The sequence below is a fragment of the Balaenoptera borealis genome (genome assembly GCF_965194805.1).
Source record: "Balaenoptera borealis genome assembly, chromosome: 6".
NCBI lineage: Eukaryota > Metazoa > Chordata > Mammalia > Artiodactyla > Balaenopteridae > Balaenoptera > Balaenoptera borealis.
The window spans coordinates 107,466,618-107,491,499 of record NC_138863.1 but is presented as its reverse complement, the minus strand read 5'-3'; positions in this window follow the sequence as shown (position 1 = coordinate 107,491,499).

The window sequence follows — 24,882 nt, the reverse complement described above, 5'->3', positions numbered from 1 at the left end:
AACGGGAAGAGGGGGAACCAGTGAGAGACTAGCTCTAGGTGTTGGGACAGGCACAGGTCACTCTATTTTCCCATCAGGAAGAAGAATTAACCACAGGCTCAGCCTGCCGCCCGGAACCAGAATAGGGCCTGTAGCAATCCTACGCTTTTGTGGCCAGCTCCCAAGAAAACGAGTTGAAAAATGGAGCTCAGGGGCACTGCAATTCACAAACCTGCAGAGTTAGAAATGATAACTCTCGTCCACAAATATATTGAGGAAAGGCAACGAAGAGGATTTGAAAGCAAGGCAGAATTACAGGAAACAGATTTCAGGAGGTAGATTCGAATCGCCTTTAAAGCACAGGAAAAGCGGCAAAACCTCGACCATGATGCCCTTGGCCAAAAAGGGCGTCTGCGTTTTTTCCTGAATATATTCAGGAAAAAACGCAGACGCCCTTTTTGGCCAACCAAGCAACCTGGAAAGGCAAATCAGCGCTACAAAGAAGTCTCGCTTCCCATCGGTCAAAAGGGCCATGCTGAATAAAGTGTCAAAACCAGAAATGCAGGACAGGCCATGGAGAAACGGGAGCCTTGCTACGCTGATTGGCGTGATGTAAATTGCCAACAGCCACTCTGGAGAAGTGTACGGTGTGTCCTGAAACCTCTAAAAAACTCAGCTTAGAGAGCATAGGGCACTTCCACTCATGGGCGTATAAATTGGGAAAACTAAAAATCAGCAAGACACAGGCACCCCAAAGTTTAGGGCTGCTCTGTTGACAAGAACCTCCACTTCGTTACACCTTAAATATCCCAGGAAAGAGAAAAATGGATAAAGAAGTTGTGGTCCTTATGTACAATGGAATATCACTCAGCCATGAAATCAACGTCATAAGGCTAGTAGCAGCATGATGAGTGGATTTAGGTACGACGATTCTAAGTGAAATAAGTCAACCAGAAAATGACACTTATCATAAGATATCACTTATAGAGGGAATGTAAAAACCGCTACACTTGAACTGAATTACAAAACAGAACAGAGACACACGTTTACAAAACACACTATGGCTGCTTAACGGGAAAGGTGAGGTCGGGTGAGGCAGAAAACAAGGGTTTCAAATTAGCTCAGATACCGTTCCATAAACCCAATATGTAATAGACAAGACCTACTCCTTGCTCAGTGAAGTGGACTCAACGCCCCCTGTTCACCGCCCAAGAATATATCAGACTAGTAAGACTCTTAAAACCAATGTATTGATATCTCTCTGTAAGTGAGTCAAGTGGGTGTAAAGCGGCATAAACACAGCAGTGAAAAGCAGCTAAACCCCATTATAAAAATCAATTACTTTTAAAAACCCGTGAAACAAAGACAGTGAAAGAGAGAGAAATTCATACAGAATTCGTTCAGGGGCTGTGATGACACCTTTATTGACCATCTCTAGACCCACAGCTGATTGAGACATAAGGGTGGACACTCGTGGGGCTGAGAGATTTGGTGAGGTTGGGTGAGCAAACGCAGACCCTTTAAAGTAATACTGCGTGGTACCCATCCCATGGGTCCCAAATCTCCAAGTTCAAGGGCATCTTCCTATATCAAAAACATGCATGAGAAACCCAGAAGACGGTACACCGTGCGATCGGGAAAGGTTTCTAAAACGCACCTCATTTCTCATCTCCTTGTGCTCTGGTTCGCCATTCCAACCGAGTTAGTAGCAATCTCCCTCCGTGGAGAATCAGCACCTTTAACCTCCTGTTCCGTACAGGTTGCAATCTGTCCTGAGGATGAAAGGGAAGAGGTGGAACCAATGATAGACTAGCTCTAGGTGTTGGGACAGGCACAGATCACTCTATTTTCCCATCAGGAAGAAGAATTAACCACAGGCTCAGCCTGCCGCCCGGAACCAGAATAGGGCTTGAAGCAATCCTGCGCTTTTGCGGCCAACTCCGAAGAAAGCGAGTTGAAAAATGGAGCTCAGGGGCACTGCAATTCACAGACCTGCAGAGTTAGAAATGATAACTCTCGTCCACAAATATATTGAGGGAAGGCAACGAAGAGGATTTGAAAGCAAGGCAGAATTGCAGGAAACAGATTTCAGGAGGTAGATTCGAATTGCCTTTAAAGCACAGGAAAAGCGGCAAAACCTCGACCATGATGCCCTTGGCCAAAAAGGGCGTATACGTTTTTTCCTGAATATATTCAGGAAAAAACGCATACGCCCTTTTTGGCCAACCAAGCAACCTGGAAAGGCAAATCAGCGCTACAAAGAAGTCTCGCTTCCCATCGGTCAAAAGGGCCATGCTGAATAAAGTGTCAAAACCAGAAATGCAGGACAGGCCATGGAGAAACGGGAGCCTTGCTACGCTGATGGGCGGGATGTAAATTGCCAACAGCCACTCTGGAGAAGTGTACGGTGTGTCCTGAAACCTCTAAAAAACTCAGCTTAGAGAGCATAAGGCACTTCCACTCATGGGCATATAAATTGGGAAAACTAAAAATCAGCAAGACACAGGCACCCCAAAGTTTAGGGCTGCTCTGTTGACAAGAACCTCCACTTCGTTACACCTTAAATATCCCAGGAAAGAGAAAAATGGATAAGGAAGTTGTGGTCCTTATGTACAATGGCATATCACTCAGCCATGAAATTAACGTCATAAGGCTAGTAGCAGCATGATGAGAGGATTTAGGTACGACGATTCTAAGTGAAATAAGTCACACAGAAAAAGACACTTATCATAAGATATCACTTATAGAGGGAATGCAAAAACCACTACAGTTGAACGGAATTACAAAACAGAACAGCGTCACACGTTTAGAAGACACACTATGGCTGCTTAACGAGAAAGGTGAGGTGGGTGATGCATAAAACAAGGGTTTCAAATTAGCTCAGATACCGATCCATAAACCCAATATGTAATAGACAAGACCTACTCCTTGCTCAGTGAACTGGACTCAACACCCCCTGTTCACCGCCCAAGAATATATCTGACTAGTAAGAATCTTAAAACCAATGTATTGATATCCCTCTGTAAGTGAGTCAAGTGGGTGTAAAGCGGCATAAACACAGCAGTGAAAAGCAGCTAAACCCCATTATAAAAATCAATTACTTTTAAAAACCCGTGAAACAAAGACAGTGAAAGAGAGAGAAATTCTTACAAAATTCGTTCAGGGGCTGTGATGCCACCTTTATTGACCATCTCTAGACCCACAGCTGATTGAGACATAAGGGTGGACACTCTTGGGCCTGAGAGGTTTGGTGAGGTTGGGTGAGCAAACGCAGACCCTTTAAAGTAATACTGCGTGGTATCCATCCCATGGGTCCAAAATCTCCAGGTTCAAGGGCATCTTCCTACATCGAAAACATGCATGAGAAACCCAGAAGATGGTACACCATGTGATCGGGAAAGGTTTCGAAAACGCACCTCATTTCTCATCTCCTTGTGCTCGGGTTGGCCATTACAGCCGCTTTACTAGCAATCTTCCTCCTTCGAGAATCAGCACCTTTAACCTCCTGTTCCGTACAGGTTGCAATTTGTCCTGAGGATGAACGGGAAGAGGGGGAACCAGTGAGAGACTAGCTCTAGGTGTTGGGACAGGCACAGGTCACTCTATTTTCCCATCAGGAAGAAGAATTAACCACAGGCTCAGCCTGCCGCCCGGAAGCAGAACAGGGCCTGAAGCAATCCTGCGCTTTTGCGGCCAGCTCCCAAAAAAGCGAGTTGAAAAATCGAGCTCAGGGGCACTGCAATTCACAGACCTGCAGAGTTATAAATGATAACTCTCGTCCACAAATATATTGAGGGAAGGCAACGAGGAGGATTTGAAAGCAAGGCAGAATTGCAGGAAACAGATTTCAGGAGGTAGAGTCGAATCGCCTTTAAAGCACAGGAAAAGCGGCAAAACCTCGACCATGATGCCCTTGGCCAAAAAGGGCGTCTGCGTTTTTTCCTGAATATATTCAGGAAAAAACGCAGACGCCCTTTTTGGCCAACCAAGCAACCTGGAAAGGCAAATCAGCGCTACAAAGAAGTCTCGCTTCCCATCGGTCAAAAGGGCCATGCTGAATAAAGTGTCAAAACCAGAAATGCAGGACAGGCCATGGAGAAACGGGAGCCTTGCTACGCTGATTGGCGTGATGTAAATTGCCAACAGCCACTCTGGAGAAGTGTACGGTGTGTCCTGAAACCTCTAAAAAACTCAGCTTAGAGAGCATAGGGCACTTCCACTCATGGGCGTATAAATTGGGAAAACTAAAAATCAGCAAGACACAGGCACCCCAAAGTTTAGGGCTGCTCTGTTGACAAGAACCTCCACTTCGTTACACCTTAAATATCCCAGGAAAGAGAAAAATGGATAAAGAAGTTGTGGTCCTTATGTACAATGGAATATCACTCAGCCATGAAATCAACGTCATAAGGCTAGTAGCAGCATGATGAGTGGATTTAGGTACGACGATTCTAAGTGAAATAAGTCAACCAGAAAACGACACTTATCATAAGATATCACTTATAGAGGGAATGTAAAAACCGCTACACTTGAACTGAATTACAAAACAGAACAGAGACACACGTTTACAAAACACACTATGGCTGCTTAACGGGAAAGGTGAGGTCGGGTGAGGCAGAAAACAAGGGTTTCAAATTAGCTCAGATACCGTTCCATAAACCCAATATGTAATAGACAAGACCTACTCCTTGCTCAGTGAAGTGGACTCAACGCCCCCTGTTCACCGCCCAAGAATATATCAGACTAGTAAGACTCTTAAAACCAATGTATTGATATCTCTCTGTAAGTGAGTCAAGTGGGTGTAAAGCGGCATAAACACAGCAGTGAAAAGCAGCTAAACCCCATTATAAAAATCAATTACTTTTAAAAACCCGTGAAACAAAGACAGTGAAAGAGAGAGAAATTCATACAGAATTCGTTCAGGGGCTGTGATGACACCTTTATTGACCATCTCTAGACCCACAGCTGATTGAGACATAAGGGTGGACACTCGTGGGGCTGAGAGATTTGGTGAGGTTGGGTGAGCAAACGCAGACCCTTTAAAGTAATACTGCGTGGTACCCATCCCATGGGTCCCAAATCTCCAAGTTCAAGGGCATCTTCCTATATCAAAAACATGCATGAGAAACCCAGAAGACGGTACACCGTGCGATCGGGAAAGGTTTCTAAAACGCACCTCATTTCTCATCTCCTTGTGCTCTGGTTCGCCATTCCAACCGAGTTAGTAGCAATCTCCCTCCGTGGAGAATCAGCACCTTTAACCTCCTGTTCCGTACAGGTTGCAATCTGTCCTGAGGATGAAAGGGAAGAGGTGGAACCAATGATAGACTAGCTCTAGGTGTTGGGACAGGCACAGATCACTCTATTTTCCCATCAGGAAGAAGAATTAACCACAGGCTCAGCCTGCCGCCCGGAACCAGAATAGGGCTTGAAGCAATCCTGCGCTTTTGCGGCCAACTCCGAAGAAAGCGAGTTGAAAAATGGAGCTCAGGGGCACTGCAATTCACAGACCTGCAGAGTTAGAAATGATAACTCTCGTCCACAAATATATTGAGGGAAGGCAACGAAGAGGATTTGAAAGCAAGGCAGAATTGCAGGAAACAGATTTCAGGAGGTAGATTCGAATCGCCTTTAAAGCACAGGAAAAGCGGCAAAACCTCGACCATGATGCCCTTGGCCAAAAAGGGCGTATACGTTTTTTCCTGAATATATTCAGGAAAAAACGCATACGCCCTTTTTGGCCAACCAAGCAACCTGGAAAGGCAAATCAGCGCTACAAAGAAGTCTCGCTTCCCATCGGTCAAAAGGGCCATGCTGCATAAAGTGTCAAAACCAGAAATGCAGGACAGGCCATGGAGAAACGGGAGCCTTGCTACGCTGATGGGCGGGATGTAAATTGCCAACAGCCACTCTGGAGAAGTGTACGGTGTGTCCTGAAACCTCTAAAAAACTCAGCTTAGAGAGCATAAGGCACTTCCACTCATGGGCATATAAATTGGGAAAACTAAAAATCAGCAAGACACAGGCACCCCAAAGTTTAGGGCTGCTCTGTTGACAAGAACCTCCACTTCGTTACACCTTAAATATCCCAGGAAAGAGAAAAATGGATAAGGAAGTTGTGGTCCTTATGTACAATGGCATATCACTCAGCCATGAAATTAACGTCATAAGGCTAGTAGCAGCATGATGAGAGGATTTAGGTACGACGATTCTAAGTGAAATAAGTCACACAGAAAAAGACACTTATCATAAGATATCACTTATAGAGGGAATGCAAAAACCACTACAGTTGAACGGAATTACAAAACAGAACAGCGTCACACGTTTAGAAGACACACTATGGCTGCTTAACGAGAAAGGTGAGGTGGGTGATGCATAAAACAAGGGTTTCAAATTAGCTCAGATACCGATCCATAAACCCAATATGTAATAGACAAGACCTACTCCTTGCTCAGTGAACTGGACTCAACACCCCCTGTTCACCGCCCAAGAATATATCTGACTAGTAAGAATCTTAAAACCAATGTATTGATATCCCTCTGTAAGTGAGTCAAGTGGGTGTAAAGCGGCATAAACACAGCAGTGAAAAGCAGCTAAACCCCATTATAAAAATCAATTACTTTTAAAAACCCGTGAAACAAAGACAGTGAAAGAGAGAGAAATTCTTACAAAATTCGTTCAGGGGCTGTGATGCCACCTTTATTGACCATCTCTAGACCCACAGCTGATTGAGACATAAGGGTGGACACTCTTGGGCCTGAGAGGTTTGGTGAGGTTGGGTGAGCAAACGCAGACCCTTTAAAGTAATACTGCGTGGTATCCATCCCATGGGTCCAAAATCTCCAGGTTCAAGGGCATCTTCCTACATCGAAAACATGCATGAGAAACCCAGAAGATGGTACACCATGTGATCGGGAAAGGTTTCGAAAACGCACCTCATTTCTCATCTCCTTGTGCTCGGGTTGGCCATTACAGCCGCTTTACTAGCAATCTTCCTCCTTCGAGAATCAGCACCTTTAACCTCCTGTTCCGTACAGGTTGCAATTTGTCCTGAGGATGAACGGGAAGAGGGGGAACCAGTGAGAGACTAGCTCTAGGTGTTGGGACAGGCACAGGTCACTCTATTTTCCCATCAGGAAGAAGAATTAACCACAGGCTCAGCCTGCCGCCCGGAAGCAGAACAGGGCCTGAAGCAATCCTGCGCTTTTGCGGCCAGCTCCCAAAAAAGCGAGTTGAAAAATCGAGCTCAGGGGCACTGCAATTCACAGACCTGCAGAGTTATAAATGATAACTCTCGTCCACAAATATATTGAGGGAAGGCAACGAGGAGGATTTGAAAGCAAGGCAGAATTGCAGGAAACAGATTTCAGGAGGTAGAGTCGAATCGCCTTTAAAGCACAGGAAAAGCGGCAAAACCTCGACCATGATGCCCTTGGCCAAAAAGGGCGTCTGCGTTTTTTCCTGAATATATTCAGGAAAAAACGCAGACGCCCTTTTTGGCCAACCAAGCAACCTGGAAAGGCAAATCAGCGCTACAAAGAAGTCTCGCTTCCCATCGGTCAAAAGGGCCATGCTGAATAAAGTGTCAAAACCAGAAATGCAGGACAGGCCATGGAGAAACGGGAGCCTTGCTACGCTGATTGGCGTGATGTAAATTGCCAACAGCCACTCTGGAGAAGTGTACGGTGTGTCCTGAAACCTCTAAAAAACTCAGCTTAGAGAGCATAGGGCACTTCCACTCATGGGCGTATAAATTGGGAAAACTAAAAATCAGCAAGACACAGGCACCCCAAAGTTTAGGGCTGCTCTGTTGACAAGAACCTCCACTTCGTTACACCTTAAATATCCCAGGAAAGAGAAAAATGGATAAAGAAGTTGTGGTCCTTATGTACAATGGAATATCACTCAGCCATGAAATCAACGTCATAAGGCTAGTAGCAGCATGATGAGTGGATTTAGGTACGACGATTCTAAGTGAAATAAGTCAACCAGAAAACGACACTTATCATAAGATATCACTTATAGAGGGAATGTAAAAACCGCTACACTTGAACTGAATTACAAAACAGAACAGAGACACACGTTTACAAAACACACTATGGCTGCTTAACGGGAAAGGTGAGGTCGGGTGAGGCAGAAAACAAGGGTTTCAAATTAGCTCAGATACCGTTCCATAAACCCAATATGTAATAGACAAGACCTACTCCTTGCTCAGTGAAGTGGACTCAACGCCCCCTGTTCACCGCCCAAGAATATATCAGACTAGTAAGACTCTTAAAACCAATGTATTGATATCTCTCTGTAAGTGAGTCAAGTGGGTGTAAAGCGGCATAAACACAGCAGTGAAAAGCAGCTAAACCCCATTATAAAAATCAATTACTTTTAAAAACCCGTGAAACAAAGACAGTGAAAGAGAGAGAAATTCATACAGAATTCGTTCAGGGGCTGTGATGACACCTTTATTGACCATCTCTAGACCCACAGCTGATTGAGACATAAGGGTGGACACTCGTGGGGCTGAGAGATTTGGTGAGGTTGGGTGAGCAAACGCAGACCCTTTAAAGTAATACTGCGTGGTACCCATCCCATGGGTCCCAAATCTCCAAGTTCAAGGGCATCTTCCTATATCAAAAACATGCATGAGAAACCCAGAAGACGGTACACCGTGCGATCGGGAAAGGTTTCTAAAACGCACCTCATTTCTCATCTCCTTGTGCTCTGGTTCGCCATTCCAACCGAGTTAGTAGCAATCTCCCTCCGTGGAGAATCAGCACCTTTAACCTCCTGTTCCGTACAGGTTGCAATCTGTCCTGAGGATGAAAGGGAAGAGGTGGAACCAATGATAGACTAGCTCTAGGTGTTGGGACAGGCACAGATCACTCTATTTTCCCATCAGGAAGAAGAATTAACCACAGGCTCAGCCTGCCGCCCGGAACCAGAATAGGGCTTGAAGCAATCCTGCGCTTTTGCGGCCAACTCCGAAGAAAGCGAGTTGAAAAATGGAGCTCAGGGGCACTGCAATTCACAGACCTGCAGAGTTAGAAATGATAACTCTCGTCCACAAATATATTGAGGGAAGGCAACGAAGAGGATTTGAAAGCAAGGCAGAATTGCAGGAAACAGATTTCAGGAGGTAGATTCGAATCGCCTTTAAAGCACAGGAAAAGCGGCAAAACCTCGACCATGATGCCCTTGGCCAAAAAGGGCGTATACGTTTTTTCCTGAATATATTCAGGAAAAAACGCATACGCCCTTTTTGGCCAACCAAGCAACCTGGAAAGGCAAATCAGCGCTACAAAGAAGTCTCGCTTCCCATCGGTCAAAAGGGCCATGCTGCATAAAGTGTCAAAACCAGAAATGCAGGACAGGCCATGGAGAAACGGGAGCCTTGCTACGCTGATGGGCGGGATGTAAATTGCCAACAGCCACTCTGGAGAAGTGTACGGTGTGTCCTGAAACCTCTAAAAAACTCAGCTTAGAGAGCATAAGGCACTTCCACTCATGGGCATATAAATTGGGAAAACTAAAAATCAGCAAGACACAGGCACCCCAAAGTTTAGGGCTGCTCTGTTGACAAGAACCTCCACTTCGTTACACCTTAAATATCCCAGGAAAGAGAAAAATGGATAAGGAAGTTGTGGTCCTTATGTACAATGGCATATCACTCAGCCATGAAATTAACGTCATAAGGCTAGTAGCAGCATGATGAGAGGATTTAGGTACGACGATTCTAAGTGAAATAAGTCACACAGAAAAAGACACTTATCATAAGATATCACTTATAGAGGGAATGCAAAAACCACTACAGTTGAACGGAATTACAAAACAGAACAGCGTCACACGTTTAGAAGACACACTATGGCTGCTTAACGAGAAAGGTGAGGTGGGTGATGCATAAAACAAGGGTTTCAAATTAGCTCAGATACCGATCCATAAACCCAATATGTAATAGACAAGACCTACTCCTTGCTCAGTGAACTGGACTCAACACCCCCTGTTCACCGCCCAAGAATATATCTGACTAGTAAGAATCTTAAAACCAATGTATTGATATCCCTCTGTAAGTGAGTCAAGTGGGTGTAAAGCGGCATAAACACAGCAGTGAAAAGCAGCTAAACCCCATTATAAAAATCAATTACTTTTAAAAACCCGTGAAACAAAGACAGTGAAAGAGAGAGAAATTCTTACAAAATTCGTTCAGGGGCTGTGATGCCACCTTTATTGACCATCTCTAGACCCACAGCTGATTGAGACATAAGGGTGGACACTCTTGGGCCTGAGAGGTTTGGTGAGGTTGGGTGAGCAAACGCAGACCCTTTAAAGTAATACTGCGTGGTATCCATCCCATGGGTCCAAAATCTCCAGGTTCAAGGGCATCTTCCTACATCGAAAACATGCATGAGAAACCCAGAAGATGGTACACCATGTGATCGGGAAAGGTTTCGAAAACGCACCTCATTTCTCATCTCCTTGTGCTCGGGTTGGCCATTACAGCCGCTTTACTAGCAATCTTCCTCCTTCGAGAATCAGCACCTTTAACCTCCTGTTCCGTACAGGTTGCAATTTGTCCTGAGGATGAACGGGAAGAGGGGGAACCAGTGAGAGACTAGCTCTAGGTGTTGGGACAGGCACAGGTCACTCTATTTTCCCATCAGGAAGAAGAATTAACCACAGGCTCAGCCTGCCGCCCGGAAGCAGAACAGGGCCTGAAGCAATCCTGCGCTTTTGCGGCCAGCTCCCAAGAAAACGAGTTGAAAAATGGAGCTCAGGGGCACTGCAATTCACAAACCTGCAGAGTTAGAAATGATAACTCTCGTCCACAAATATATTGAGGAAAGGCAACGAAGAGGATTTGAAAGCAAGGCAGAATTACAGGAAACAGATTTCAGGAGGTAGATTCGAATCGCCTTTAAAGCACAGGAAAAGCGGCAAAACCTCGACCATGATGCCCTTGGCCAAAAAGGGCGTCTGCGTTTTTTCCTGAATATATTCAGGAAAAAACGCAGACGCCCTTTTTGGCCAACCAAGCAACCTGGAAAGGCAAATCAGCGCTACAAAGAAGTCTCGCTTCCCATCGGTCAAAAGGGCCATGCTGAATAAAGTGTCAAAACCAGAAATGCAGGACAGGCCATGGAGAAACGGGAGCCTTGCTACGCTGATTGGCGTGATGTAAATTGCCAACAGCCACTCTGGAGAAGTGTACGGTGTGTCCTGAAACCTCTAAAAAACTCAGCTTAGAGAGCATAAGGCACTTCCACTCATGGGCATATAAATTGGGAAAACTAAAAATCAGCAAGACACAGGCACCCCAAAGTTTAGGGCTGCTCTGTTGACAAGAACCTCCACTTCGTTACACCTTAAATATCCCAGGAAAGAGAAAAATGGATAAGGAAGTTGTGGTCCTTATGTACAATGGCATATCACTCAGCCATGAAATTAACGTCATAAGGCTAGTAGCAGCATGATGAGAGGATTTAGGTACGACGATTCTAAGTGAAATAAGTCACACAGAAAAAGACACTTATCATAAGATATCACTTATAGAGGGAATGCAAAAACCACTACAGTTGAACGGAATTACAAAACAGAACAGCGTCACACGTTTAGAAGACACACTATGGCTGCTTAACGAGAAAGGTGAGGTGGGTGATGCATAAAACAAGGGTTTCAAATTAGCTCAGATACCGATCCATAAACCCAATATGTAATAGACAAGACCTACTCCTTGCTCAGTGAACTGGACTCAACACCCCCTGTTCACCGCCCAAGAATATATCTGACTAGTAAGAATCTTAAAACCAATGTATTGATATCCCTCTGTAAGTGAGTCAAGTGGGTGTAAAGCGGCATAAACACAGCAGTGAAAAGCAGCTAAACCCCATTATAAAAATCAATTACTTTTAAAAACCCGTGAAACAAAGACAGTGAAAGAGAGAGAAATTCTTACAAAATTCGTTCAGGGGCTGTGATGCCACCTTTATTGACCATCTCTAGACCCACAGCTGATTGAGACATAAGGGTGGACACTCTTGGGCCTGAGAGGTTTGGTGAGGTTGGGTGAGCAAACGCAGACCCTTTAAAGTAATACTGCGTGGTATCCATCCCATGGGTCCAAAATCTCCAGGTTCAAGGGCATCTTCCTACATCGAAAACATGCATGAGAAACCCAGAAGATGGTACACCATGTGATCGGGAAAGGTTTCGAAAACGCACCTCATTTCTCATCTCCTTGTGCTCGGGTTGGCCATTACAGCCGCTTTACTAGCAATCTTCCTCCTTCGAGAAACAGCACCTTTAACCTCCTGTTCCGTACAGGTTGCAATTTGTCCTGAGGATGAACGGGAAGAGGGGGAACCAGTGAGAGACTAGCTCTAGGTGTTGGGACAGGCACAGGTCACTCTATTTTCCCATCAGGAAGAAGAATTAACCACAGGCTCAGCCTGCCGCCCGGAAGCAGAACAGGGCCTGAAGCAATCCTGCGCTTTTGCGGCCAGCTCCCAAAAAAGCGAGTTGAAAAATCGAGCTCAGGGGCACTGCAATTCACAAACCTGCAGAGTTATAAATGATAACTCTCGTCCACAAATATATTGAGGGAAGGCAACGAGGAGGATTTGAAAGCAAGGCAGAATTGCAGGAAACAGATTTCAGGAGGTAGAGTCGAATCGCCTTTAAAGCACAGGAAAAGCGGCAAAACCTCGACCATGATGCCCTTGGCCAAAAAGGGCGTATGCGTTTTTTCCTGAATATATTCAGGAAAAAACGCAGACGCCCTTTTTGGCCAACCAAGCAACCTGGAAAGGCAAATCAGCGCTACAAAGAAGTCTCGCTTCCCATCGGTCAAAAGGGCCATGCTGAATAAAGTGTCAAAACCAGAAATGCAGGACAGGCCATGGAGAAACGGGAGCCTTGCTACGCTGATGGGCGGGATGTAAATTGCCAACAGCCACTCTGGAGAAGTGTACGGTGTGTCCTGAAACCTCTAAAAAACTCAGCTTAGAGAGCATAGGGCACTTCCACTCATGGGCATATAAATTGGGAAAACTAAAAATCAGCAAGACACAGGCACCCCAAAGTTTAGGGCTGCTCTGTTGACAAGAACCTCCACTTCGTTACACCTTAAATATCCCAGGAAAGAAAAAAATGGATAAAGAAGTTGTGGTCCTTATGTACAATGGAATATCACTCAGCCATGAAATCAAAGTCATAAGGCTAGTAGCAGCATGATGAGTGGATTTAGGTACGACGATTCTAAGTGAAATAAGTCAACCAGAAAACGACACTTATCATAAGATATTACTTATAGAGGGAATGTAAAAACCGCTACACTTGAACTGAATTACAAAACAGAACAGAGACACACGTTTACAAAACACACTATGGCTGCTTAACGGGAAAGGTGAGGTCGGGTGAGGCAGAAAACAAGGGTTTCAAATTAGCTCAGATACCGTTCAATAAACCCAATATGTAATAGACAAGACCTACTCCTTGCTCAGTGAACTGGACTCGACACCCCCTATTCACCGCCCAAGAATATATCTGACTAGGAAGAATCTTCAAAGCTATGTATTGATATCTCTCTGTAAGTGAGTCAAGTGGGTGTAAAGCGGCATAAACACAGCAGTGAAAAGCAGCTAAACCCCATTATAAAAATCAATTACTTTTAAAAACCCGTGAAACAAAGACAGTGAAAGAGAGAGAAATTCTTACAAAATTCGTTCAGGGGCTGTGATGCCACCTTTATTGACCATCTCTAGACCCACAGCTGATTGAGACATAAGGGTGGACACTCTTGGGGCTGAGAGGTTTGGTGAGGTTGGGTGAGCAAACGCAGACCCTTTAAAGTAATACTGCGTGGTATCCATCCCATGGGTCCAAAATCTCCAGGTTCAAGGGCATCTTCCTACATCGAAAACATGCATGAGAAACCCAGAAGATGGTACACCGTGTGATCGGGAAAGGTTTCGAAAACGCACCTCATTTCTCATCCCCTTGTGCTCGGGTTGGCCATTACAGCCGCTTTACTAGCAATCTCCCTCCTTCGAGAATCAGCACCTTTAACCTCCTGTTCCGTACAGGTTGCAGTTTGTCCTGAGGATGAACGGGAAGAGGGGGAACCAGTGAGAGACTAGCTCTAGGTGTTGGGACAGGCACAGGTCACTCTATTTTCCCATCAGGAAGAAGAATTAACCACAGGCTCAGCCTGCCGCCCGGAAGCAGAACAGGGCCTGAAGCAATCCTGCGCTTTTGCGGCCAGCTCCCAAAAAAGCGAGTTGAAAAATCGAGCTCAGGGGCACTGCAATTCACAAACCTGCAGAGTTATAAATGATAACTCTCGTCCACAAATATATTGAGGGAAGGCAACGAGGAGGATTTGAAAGCAAGGCAGAATTGCAGGAAACAGATTTCAGGAGGTAGAGTCGAATCGCCTTTAAAGCACAGGAAAAGCGGCAAAACCTCGACCATGATGCCCTTGGCCAAAAAGGGCGTATGCGTTTTTTCCTGAATATATTCAGGAAAAAACGCATACGCCCTTTTTGGCCAACCAAGCAACCTGGAAAGGCAAATCAGCGCTACAAAGAAGTCTCGCTTCCCATCGGTCAAAAGGGCCATGCTGAATAAAGTGTCAAAACCAGAAATGCAGGACAGGCCATGGAGAAACGGGAGCCTTGCTACGCTGATGGGCGGGATGTAAATTGCCAACAGCCACTCTGGAGAAGTGTACGGTGTGTCCTGAAACCTCTAAAAAACTCAGCTTAGAGAGCATAGGGCACTTCCACTCATGGGCATATAAATTGGGAAAACTAAAAATCAGCAAGACACAGGCACCCCAAAGTTTAGGGCTGCTCTGTTGACAAGAACCTCCACTTCGTTACACCTTAAATATCCCAGGAAAGAAAAAAATGGATAAAGAAGTTGTGGTCCTTATGTACAATGGAATATCACTCAGCCATGAAATCAACGTCATAAGGCTAGTAGCAGCATGATGAGTGGATTTAGGTACGACGATTCTAAGTGAAATAAGTCAACCAGAAAACGACACTTATCATAAGATATCACTTATAGAGGGAATGTAAAAACCGCTACACTTGAACTGAATTACAAAACAGAACAGCGTCACACGTTTAGAAGACACACTATGGCTGCTTAACAGGAAAGGTGAGGTGGGGTGATGCATAAAACAAGGGTTTCAAATAGGCTCAGATACCGTTCCATACACCCAATATGTAATAGACAAGACCTACTCCTTGCTCAGTGAAGTGGACTAAACACCCCCTGTTCACCGCCCAAGAATATATCTGACTAGTAAGAATCTTAAAACCAATGTATTGATATCCCTCTGTAAGTGAGTCAAGTGGGTGTAAAGCGGCATAAACACAGCAGTGAAAAGCAGCTAAACCCCATTATAAAAATCAATTACTTTTAAAAACCCGTGAAACAAAGACAGTGAAAGAGAGAGAAATTCTTACAAAATTCGTTCAGGGGCTGTGATGCCACCTGGATTGACCATCTCTAGACCCACAGCTGATTGAGACATAAGGGTGGACACTCTTGGGGCTGAGAGGTTTGGTGAGGTTGGGTGAGCAAACGCAGACCCTTTAAAGTAATACTGCGTGGTATCCATCCCATGGGTCCAAAATCTCCAGGTTCAAGGGCATCTTCCTACATCGAAAACATGCATGAGAAACCCAGAAGATGGTACACCGTGTGATCGGGAAAGGTTTCTAAAACGCACCTCATTTCTCATCTCCTTGTGCTCGGGTTGGCCATTACAGCCGCTTTACTAGCAATCTCCCTTCTTCGAGAATCAGCACCTTTAACCTCCTGTTCCGTACAGGTTGCAATTTGTCCTGAGGATGAACGGGAAGAGGGGGAACCAGTGAGAGACTAGCTCTAGGTGTTGGTACAGGCACAGGTCACTCTATTTTCCCATCAGGAAGAAGAATTAACCACAGGCTCAGCCTGCCGCCCGGAAGCAGAACAGGCCCTGAAGCAATCCTCTGCTTTTGCGGCCAGCTCCCAAAAAAGCGAGTTGAAAAATCGAGCTCAGGGGCACTGCAATTCACAAACCTGCAGAGTTAGAAATGATAACTCTCGTCCACAAATATATTGAGGGAAGGCAACGAGGAGGATTTGAAAGCAAGGCAGAATTGCAGGAAACAGAATTCAGGAGGTAAAGTCGAATCGCCTTTAAAGCACAGGAAAAGCGGCAAAACCTCGACAATGATGCCCTTGGCCAAAAAGGGCGTATGCGTTTTTTCCTGAATATATTCAGGAAAAAACGCATACGCCCTTTTTGGCCAACCAAGCAACCTGGAAAGGCAAATCAGCGCTACAAAGAAGTCTCGCTTCCCATCGGTCAAAAGGGCCATGCTGAATAAAGTGTCAAAACCAGAAATGCAGGACAGGCCATGGAGAAACGGGAGCCTTACTACGCTGATGGGCGGGATGTAAATTGCCAACAGCCACTCTGGAGAAGTGTACGGTGTTTCCTGAAACATCTAAAAAACTCAGCATAGAGAGCATAAGGCACTTCCACTCATGGGCGTATAAATTGGGAAAACTAAAAATCAGCAAGACACAGGCACCCCAAAGTTTAGGGCTGCTCTGTTGACAAGAACCTCCACTTCGTTACACCTTAAATATCCCAGGAAAGAGAAAAATGGATAAGGAAGTTGTGGTCCTTATGTACAATGGCATATCACTCAGCCATGAAATCAACGTCATAGGGCTAGTAGCAGCATGATGAGTGGATTTAGGTACGACGATTTTAAGTGAAATAAGTCAACCAGAAAACAACACTTATCATAAGATATGACTTATAGAGGGAATGTAAAAACCGCTACACTTGAACTGAATTACAAAACAGAACAGAGACACACGTTTACAAAACACACTATGGCTGCTTAACGGGAAAGGTGAGGTCGGGTGAGGTAGAAAACAAGGGTTTCAAATTAGCTCAGATACCGTTCCATAAACCCAATATGTAATAGACAAGACCTACTCCTTGCTCAGTGAACTGGACTCGACACCCCGTATTCACCGCCCAAGAATATATCTGACTAGGAAGAATCTTCAAAGCTATGTATTGATATCCCTCTGTAAATGAGTCAAGTGGGTGTAAAGCAGCATAAACACAGCAGTGAAAAGCAGCTAAACCCCATTATAAAAATCAATTACTTTTAAAATCCCATGAAACAAAGACAGTGAAAGGGAGAGAAATTCTTACAAAATTCGTTCAGGGGCTGTGATGCCACCTGTATTGACCATCTCTAAACCCACAGCTGATTGAGACATAAGGGTGGACACTCTTGGGGCTGAGAGGTTTGGTGAGGTTGGGTGAGCAAACACAGATCCTTTAAAGTAATACTGTGTGGTACCCATCTCATGGGTCCCAAATCTCCAGGTTCAAGGGCATCTTCCTACATCGAAAACATGCATGAGAAACCCAGAAGATGGTACACTGTGTGATCGGGAAAGGTTTCTAAAACGCACCTCATTTCTCATCTCCTTGTGCTCGGGTTCGCCATTCCAGCCGCGTTAGTAGCAATCTCCCTCCGTGGAGAATCAGCACCTTTAACCTCCTGTTCCGTACAGGTTGCAATTTGTCCTGAGGATGAACGGGAAGAGGGGGAACCAATGAGAGACTAGGTCTAGGTGTTGGGACAGGCACAGGTCACTCTATTTTCCCATCAGGAAGAAGAATTAACCACAGGCTCAGCCTGCCGCCCGGAACCAGAATAGGGCCTGAAGCAATCCTACGCTTTTGTGGCCAGCTCCCAAGAAAACGAGTTGAAAAATGGAGCTCAGGGGCACTGCAATTCACAAACCTGCAGAGTTATAAATGATAACTCTCGTCCACAAATATATTGAGGAAAGGCAACGAAGAGGATTTGAAAGCAAGTCAGAATTGCAGGAAACAGATTTCAGGAGGTAGATTCGAATCGCCTTTAAAGCACAGGAAAAGCGGCAAAACCTCGACCATGATGCCCTTGGCCAAAAAGGGCGTCTGCGTTTTTTCCTGAATATATTCAGGAAAAAACGCAGACGCCCTTTTTGGCCAACCAAGCAACCTGGAAAGGCAAATCAGCGCTACAAAGAAGTCTCGCTTCCCTTCTGTCAAAACGGCCGTGCTGAATAAAGTGTCAAAACCAGAAATGCAGGACAGGCCATGGTGAAACGGGAGCCTTCCTACGCTGATGCGCGGGATGTAAATTGTCAACAGCCACTCTGGAGAAGTGTACGGTGTGTCCTGAAACATCTAAAAAACTCAGCTTAGAGAGCATAGGGCACTTCCACTCATGGGCGTATAAATTGGGAAAACTAAAAATCAGCAAGACACAGGCACCCCAAAGTTTAGGGCTGCTCTGTTGACAAGAACCTCCACTTCGTTACACCTTAAATATCCCAGGAAAGAGAAACATGGATAAGTAAGTTGTGGTCCTTATGTACAATGGCATATCACTCAGCCATGAAATTAACGTCATAAGGCTAGTAGCAGCATGATGAGAGGATTTAGGTACGACGATTCTAAGTGAAATAAGTCACACAGAAAAAGACACTTATCATAAGATATCACTTAGAGAGGGAATGCAAAAACCGCTACACTTGAACGGAATTACAAAACAGAACAGCGTCACACGTTTAGAAGACACACTATGGCTGCTTAACGGGAAAGGTGAGGTGGGTGATGCATAAAACAAGGGTTTCAAATTAGCTCAGATACCGTTCCATAAACCCAATATGTAATAGACAAGACCTACTCCTTGCTCAGTGAACTGGACTCAACACCCCCTGTTCACCGCCCAAGAATATATCTGACTAGTAAGAATCTTAAAACCAATGTATTGATATCCCTCTGTAAGTGAGTCAAGTGGGTGTAAAGCGGCATAAACACAGCAGTGAAAAGCAGCTAAACCCCATTATAAAAATCAATTACTTTTAAAAACCCGTGAAACAAAGACAGTGAAAGAGAGAGAAATTCTTACAAAATTCGTTCAGGGGCTGTGATGCCACCTTTATTGACCATCTCTAGACCCACAGCTGATTGAGACATAAGGGTGGACACTCTTGGGCCTGAGAGGTTTGGTGAGGTTGGGTGAGCAAACGCAGACCCTTTAAAGTAATACTGCGTGGTATCCATCCCATGGGTCCAAAATCTCCAGGTTCAAGGGCATCTTCCTACATCGAAAACATGCATGAGAAACCCAGAAGATGGTACACCATGTGATCGGGAAAGGTTTCGAAAACGCACCTCATTTCTCATCTCCTTGTGCTCGGGTTGGCCATTACAGCCGCTTTACTAGCAATCTTCCTCCTTCGAGAATCAGCACCTTTAACCTCCTGTTCCGTACAGGTTGCAATTTGTCCTGAGGATGAACGGGAAGAGGGGGAACCAGTGAGAGACTAGCTCTAGGTGTTGGGACAGGCACAGGTCACTCTATTTTCCCATCAGGAAGAAGAATTAACCACAGGCTCAGCCTGCCGCCCGGAAGCAGAACAGGGCCTGAAGCAATCCTGCGCTTTTGCGGCCAGCTCCCAAAAAAGCGAGTTGAAAAATCGAGCTCAGGGGCACTGCAATTCACAAACCTGCAGAGTTATAAATGATAACTCTCGTCCACAAATATATTGAGGGAAGGCAACGAGGAGGATTTGAAAGCAAGGCAGAATTGCAGGAAACAGATTTCAGGAGGTAGAGTCGAATCGCCTTTAAAGCACAGGAAAAGCGGCAAAACCTCGACCATGATGCCCTTGGCCAAAAAGGGCGTATGCGTTTTTTCCTGAATATATTCAGGAAAAAACGCATACGCCCTTTTTGGCCAACCAAGCAACCTGGAAAGGCAAATCAGCGCTACAAAGAAGTCTCGCTTCCCATCGGTCAAAAGGGCCATGCTGAATAAAGTGTCAAAACCAGAAATGCAGGACAGGCCATGGAGAAACGGGAGCCTTGCTACGCTGATGGGCGGGATGTAAATTGCCAACAGCCACTCTGGAGAAGTGTACGGTGTGTCCTGAAACCTCTAAAAAACTCAGCTTAGAGAGCATAGGGCACTTCCACTCATGGGCATATAAATTGGGAAAACTAAAAATCAGCAAGACACAGGCACCCCAAAGTTTAGGGCTGCTCTGTTGACAAGAACCTCCACTTCGTTACACCTTAAATATCCCAGGAAAGAAAAAAATGGATAAAGAAGTTGTGGTCCTTATGTACAATGGAATATCACTCAGCCATGAAATCAACGTCATAAGGCTAGTAGCAGCATGATGAGTGGATTTAGGTACGACGATTCTAAGTGAAATAAGTCAACCAGAAAACGACACTTATCATAAGATATTACTTATAGAGGGAATGTAAAAACCGCTACACTTGAACTGAATTACAAAACAGAACAGAGACACACGTTTACAAAACACACTATGGCTGCTTAACGGGAAAGGTGAGGTCGGGTGAGGCAGAAAACAAGGGTTTCAAATTAGCTCAGATACCGTTCCATAAACCCAATATGTAATAGACAAGACCTACTCCTTGCTCAGTGAAGTGGACTCAACGCCCCCTGTTCACCGCCCAAGAATATATCAGACTAGTAAGACTCTTAAAACCAATGTATTGATATCTCTCTGTAAGTGAGTCAAGTGGGTGTAAAGCGGCATAAACACAGCAGTGAAAAGCAGCTAAACCCCATTATAAAAATCAATTACTTTTAAAAACCCGTGAAACAAAGACAGTGAAAGAGAGAGAAATTCTTACAAAATTCGTTCAGGGGCTGTGATGCCACCTTTATTGACCATCTCTAGACCCACAGCTGATTGAGACATAAGGGTGGACACTCTTGGGCCTGAGAGGTTTGGTGAGGTTGGGTGAGCAAACGCAGACTCTTTAAAGTAATACTGCGTGGTATCCATCCCATGGGTCCAAAATCTCCAGGTTCAAGGGCATCTTCCTACATCGAAAACATGCATGAGAAACCCAGAAGATGGTACACCATGTGATCGGGAAAGGTTTCGAAAACGCACCTCATTTCTCATCTCCTTGTGCTCGGGTTGGCCATTACAGCCGCTTTACTAGCAATCTTCCTCCTTCGAGAATCAGCACCTTTAACCTCCTGTTCCGTACAGGTTGCAATTTGTCCTGAGGATGAACGGGAAGAGGGGGAACCAGTGAGAGACTAGCTCTAGGTGTTGGGACAGGCACAGGTCACTCTATTTTCCCATCAGGAAGAAGAATTAACCACAGGCTCAGCCTGCCGCCCGGAAGCAGAACAGGGCCTGAAGCAATCCTGCGCTTTTGCGGCCAGCTCCCAAAAAAGCGAGTTGAAAAATCGAGCTCAGGGGCACTGCAATTCACAAACCTGCAGAGTTAGAAATGATAACTCTCGTCCACAAATATATTGAGGGAAGGCAACGAAGAGGATTTGAAAGCAAGGCAGAATTGCAGGAAACAGATTTCAGGAGGTAGAGTCGAATCGCCTTTAAAGCACAGGAAAAGCGGCAAAACCTCGACCATGATGCCCTTGGCCAAAAAGGGCGTATGCGTTTTTTCCTGAATATATTCAGGAAAAAACGCATACGCCCTTTTTGGCCAACCAAGCAACCTGGAAAGGCAAATCAGCGCTACAAAGAAGTCTCGCTTCCCATCGGTCAAAAGGGCCATGCTGAATAAAGTGTCAAAACCAGAAATGCAGGACAGGCCATGGAGAAACGGGAGCCTTGCTACGCTGATGGGCGGGATGTAAATTGCCAACAGCCACTCTGGAGAAGTGTACGGTGTGTCCTGAAACCTCTAAAAAACTCAGCTTAGAGAGCATAGGGCACTTCCACTCATGGGCATATAAATTGGGAAAACTAAAAATCAGCAAGACACAGGCACCCCAAAGTTTAGGGCTGCTCTGTTGACAAGAACCTCCACTTCGTTACACCTTAAATATCCCAGGAAAGAAAAAAATGGATAAAGAAGTTGTGGTCCTTATGTACAATGGAATATCACTCAGCCATGAAATCAACGTCATAAGGCTAGTAGCAGCATGATGAGTGGATTTAGGTACGACGATTCTAAGTGAAATAAGTCAACCAGAAAACGACACTTATCATAAGATATTACTTATAGAGGGAATGTAAAAACCGCTACACTTGAACTGAATTACAAAACAGAACAGAGACACACGTTTACAAAACACACTATGGCTGCTTAACGGGAAAGGTGAGGTCGGGTGAGGCAGAAAACAAGGGTTTCAAATTAGCTCAGATACCGTTCCATAAACCCAATATGTAATAGACAAGACCTACTCCTTGCTCAGTGAAGTGGACTCAACGCCCCCTGTTCACCGCCCAAGAATATATCAGACTAGTAAGACTCTTAAAACCAATGTATTGATATCTCTCTGTAAGTGAGTCAAGTGGGTGTAAAGCGGCATAAACACAGCAGTGAAAAGCAGCTAAACCCCATTATAAAAATCAATTACTTTTAAAAACCCGTGAAACAAAGACAGTGAAAGAGAGAGAAATTCTTACAAAATTCGTTCAGGGGCTGTGATGCCACCTTTATTGACCATCTCTAGACCCACAGCTGATTGAGACATAAGGGTGGACACTCTTGGGCCTGAGAGGTTTGGTGAGGTTGGGTGAGCAAACGCAGACTCTTTAAAGTAATACTGCGTGGTATCCATCCCATGGGTCCAAAATCTCCAGGTTCAAGGGCATCTTCCTACATCGAAAACATGCATGAGAAACCCAGAAGATGGTACACCATGTGATCGGGAAAGGTTTCGAAAACGCACCTCATTTCTCATCTCCTTGTGCTCGGGTTGGCCATTACAGCCGCTTTACTAGCAATCTTCCTCCTTCGAGAATCAGCACCTTTAACCTCCTGTTCCGTACAGGTTGCAATTTGTCCTGAGGATGAACGGGAAGAGGGGGAACCAGTGAGAGACTAGCTCTAGGTGTTGGGACAGGCACAGGTCACTCTATTTTCCCATCAGGAAGAAGAATTAACCACAGGCTCAGCCTGCCGCCCGGAAGCAGAACAGGGCCTGAAGCAATCCTGCGCTTTTGCGGCCAGCTCCCAAAAAAGCGAGTTGAAAAATCGAGCTCAGGGGCACTGCAATTCACAAACCTGCAGAGTTATAAATGATAACTCTCGTCCACAAATATATTGAGGGAAGGCAACGAGGAGGATTTGAAAGCAAGGCAGAATTGCAGGAAACAGATTTCAGGAGGTAGAGTCGAATCGCCTTTAAAGCACAGGAAAAGCGGCAAAACCTCGACCATGATGCCCTTGGCCAAAAAGGGCGTCTGCGTTTTTTCCTGAATATATTCAGGAAAAAACGCAGACGCCCTTTTTGGCCAACCAAGCAACCTGGAAAGGCAAATCAGCGCTACAAAGAAGTCTCGCTTCCCATCGGTCAAAAGGGCCATGCTGAATAAAGTGTCAAAACCAGAAATGCAGGACAGGCCATGGAGAAACGGGAGCCTTGCTACGCTGATTGGCGTGATGTAAATTGCCAACAGCCACTCTGGAGAAGTGTACGGTGTGTCCTGAAACCTCTAAAAAACTCAGCTTAGAGAGCATAGGGCACTTCCACTCATGGGCGTATAAATTGGGAAAACTAAAAATCAGCAAGACACAGGCACCCCAAAGTTTAGGGCTGCTCTGTTGACAAGAACCTCCACTTCGTTACACCTTAAATATCCCAGGAAAGAGAAAAATGGATAAAGAAGTTGTGGTCCTTATGTACAATGGAATATCACTCAGCCATGAAATCAACGTCATAAGGCTAGTAGCAGCATGATGAGTGGATTTAGGTACGACGATTCTAAGTGAAATAAGTCAACCAGAAAACGACACTTATCATAAGATATCACTTATAGAGGGAATGTAAAAACCGCTACACTTGAACTGAATTACAAAACAGAACAGAGACACACGTTTACAAAACACACTATGGCTGCTTAACGGGAAAGGTGAGGTCGGGTGAGGCAGAAAACAAGGGTTTCAAATTAGCTCAGATACCGTTCCATAAACCCAATATGTAATAGACAAGACCTACTCCTTGCTCAGTGAAGTGGACTCAACGCCCCCTGTTCACCGCCCAAGAATATATCAGACTAGTAAGACTCTTAAAACCAATGTATTGATATCTCTCTGTAAGTGAGTCAAGTGGGTGTAAAGCGGCATAAACACAGCAGTGAAAAGCAGCTAAACCCCATTATAAAAATCAATTACTTTTAAAAACCCGTGAAACAAAGACAGTGAAAGAGAGAGAAATTCATACAGAATTCGTTCAGGGGCTGTGATGACACCTTTATTGACCATCTCTAGACCCACAGCTGATTGAGACATAAGGGTGGACACTCGTGGGGCTGAGAGATTTGGTGAGGTTGGGTGAGCAAACGCAGACCCTTTAAAGTAATACTGCGTGGTACCCATCCCATGGGTCCCAAATCTCCAAGTTCAAGGGCATCTTCCTATATCAAAAACATGCATGAGAAACCCAGAAGACGGTACACCGTGCGATCGGGAAAGGTTTCTAAAACGCACCTCATTTCTCATCTCCTTGTGCTCTGGTTCGCCATTCCAACCGAGTTAGTAGCAATCTCCCTCCGTGGAGAATCAGCACCTTTAACCTCCTGTTCCGTACAGGTTGCAATCTGTCCTGAGGATGAAAGGGAAGAGGTGGAACCAATGATAGACTAGCTCTAGGTGTTGGGACAGGCACAGATCACTCTATTTTCCCATCAGGAAGAAGAATTAACCACAGGCTCAGCCTGCCGCCCGGAACCAGAATAGGGCTTGAAGCAATCCTGCGCTTTTGCGGCCAACTCCGAAGAAAGCGAGTTGAAAAATGGAGCTCAGGGGCACTGCAATTCACAGACCTGCAGAGTTAGAAATGATAACTCTCGTCCACAAAT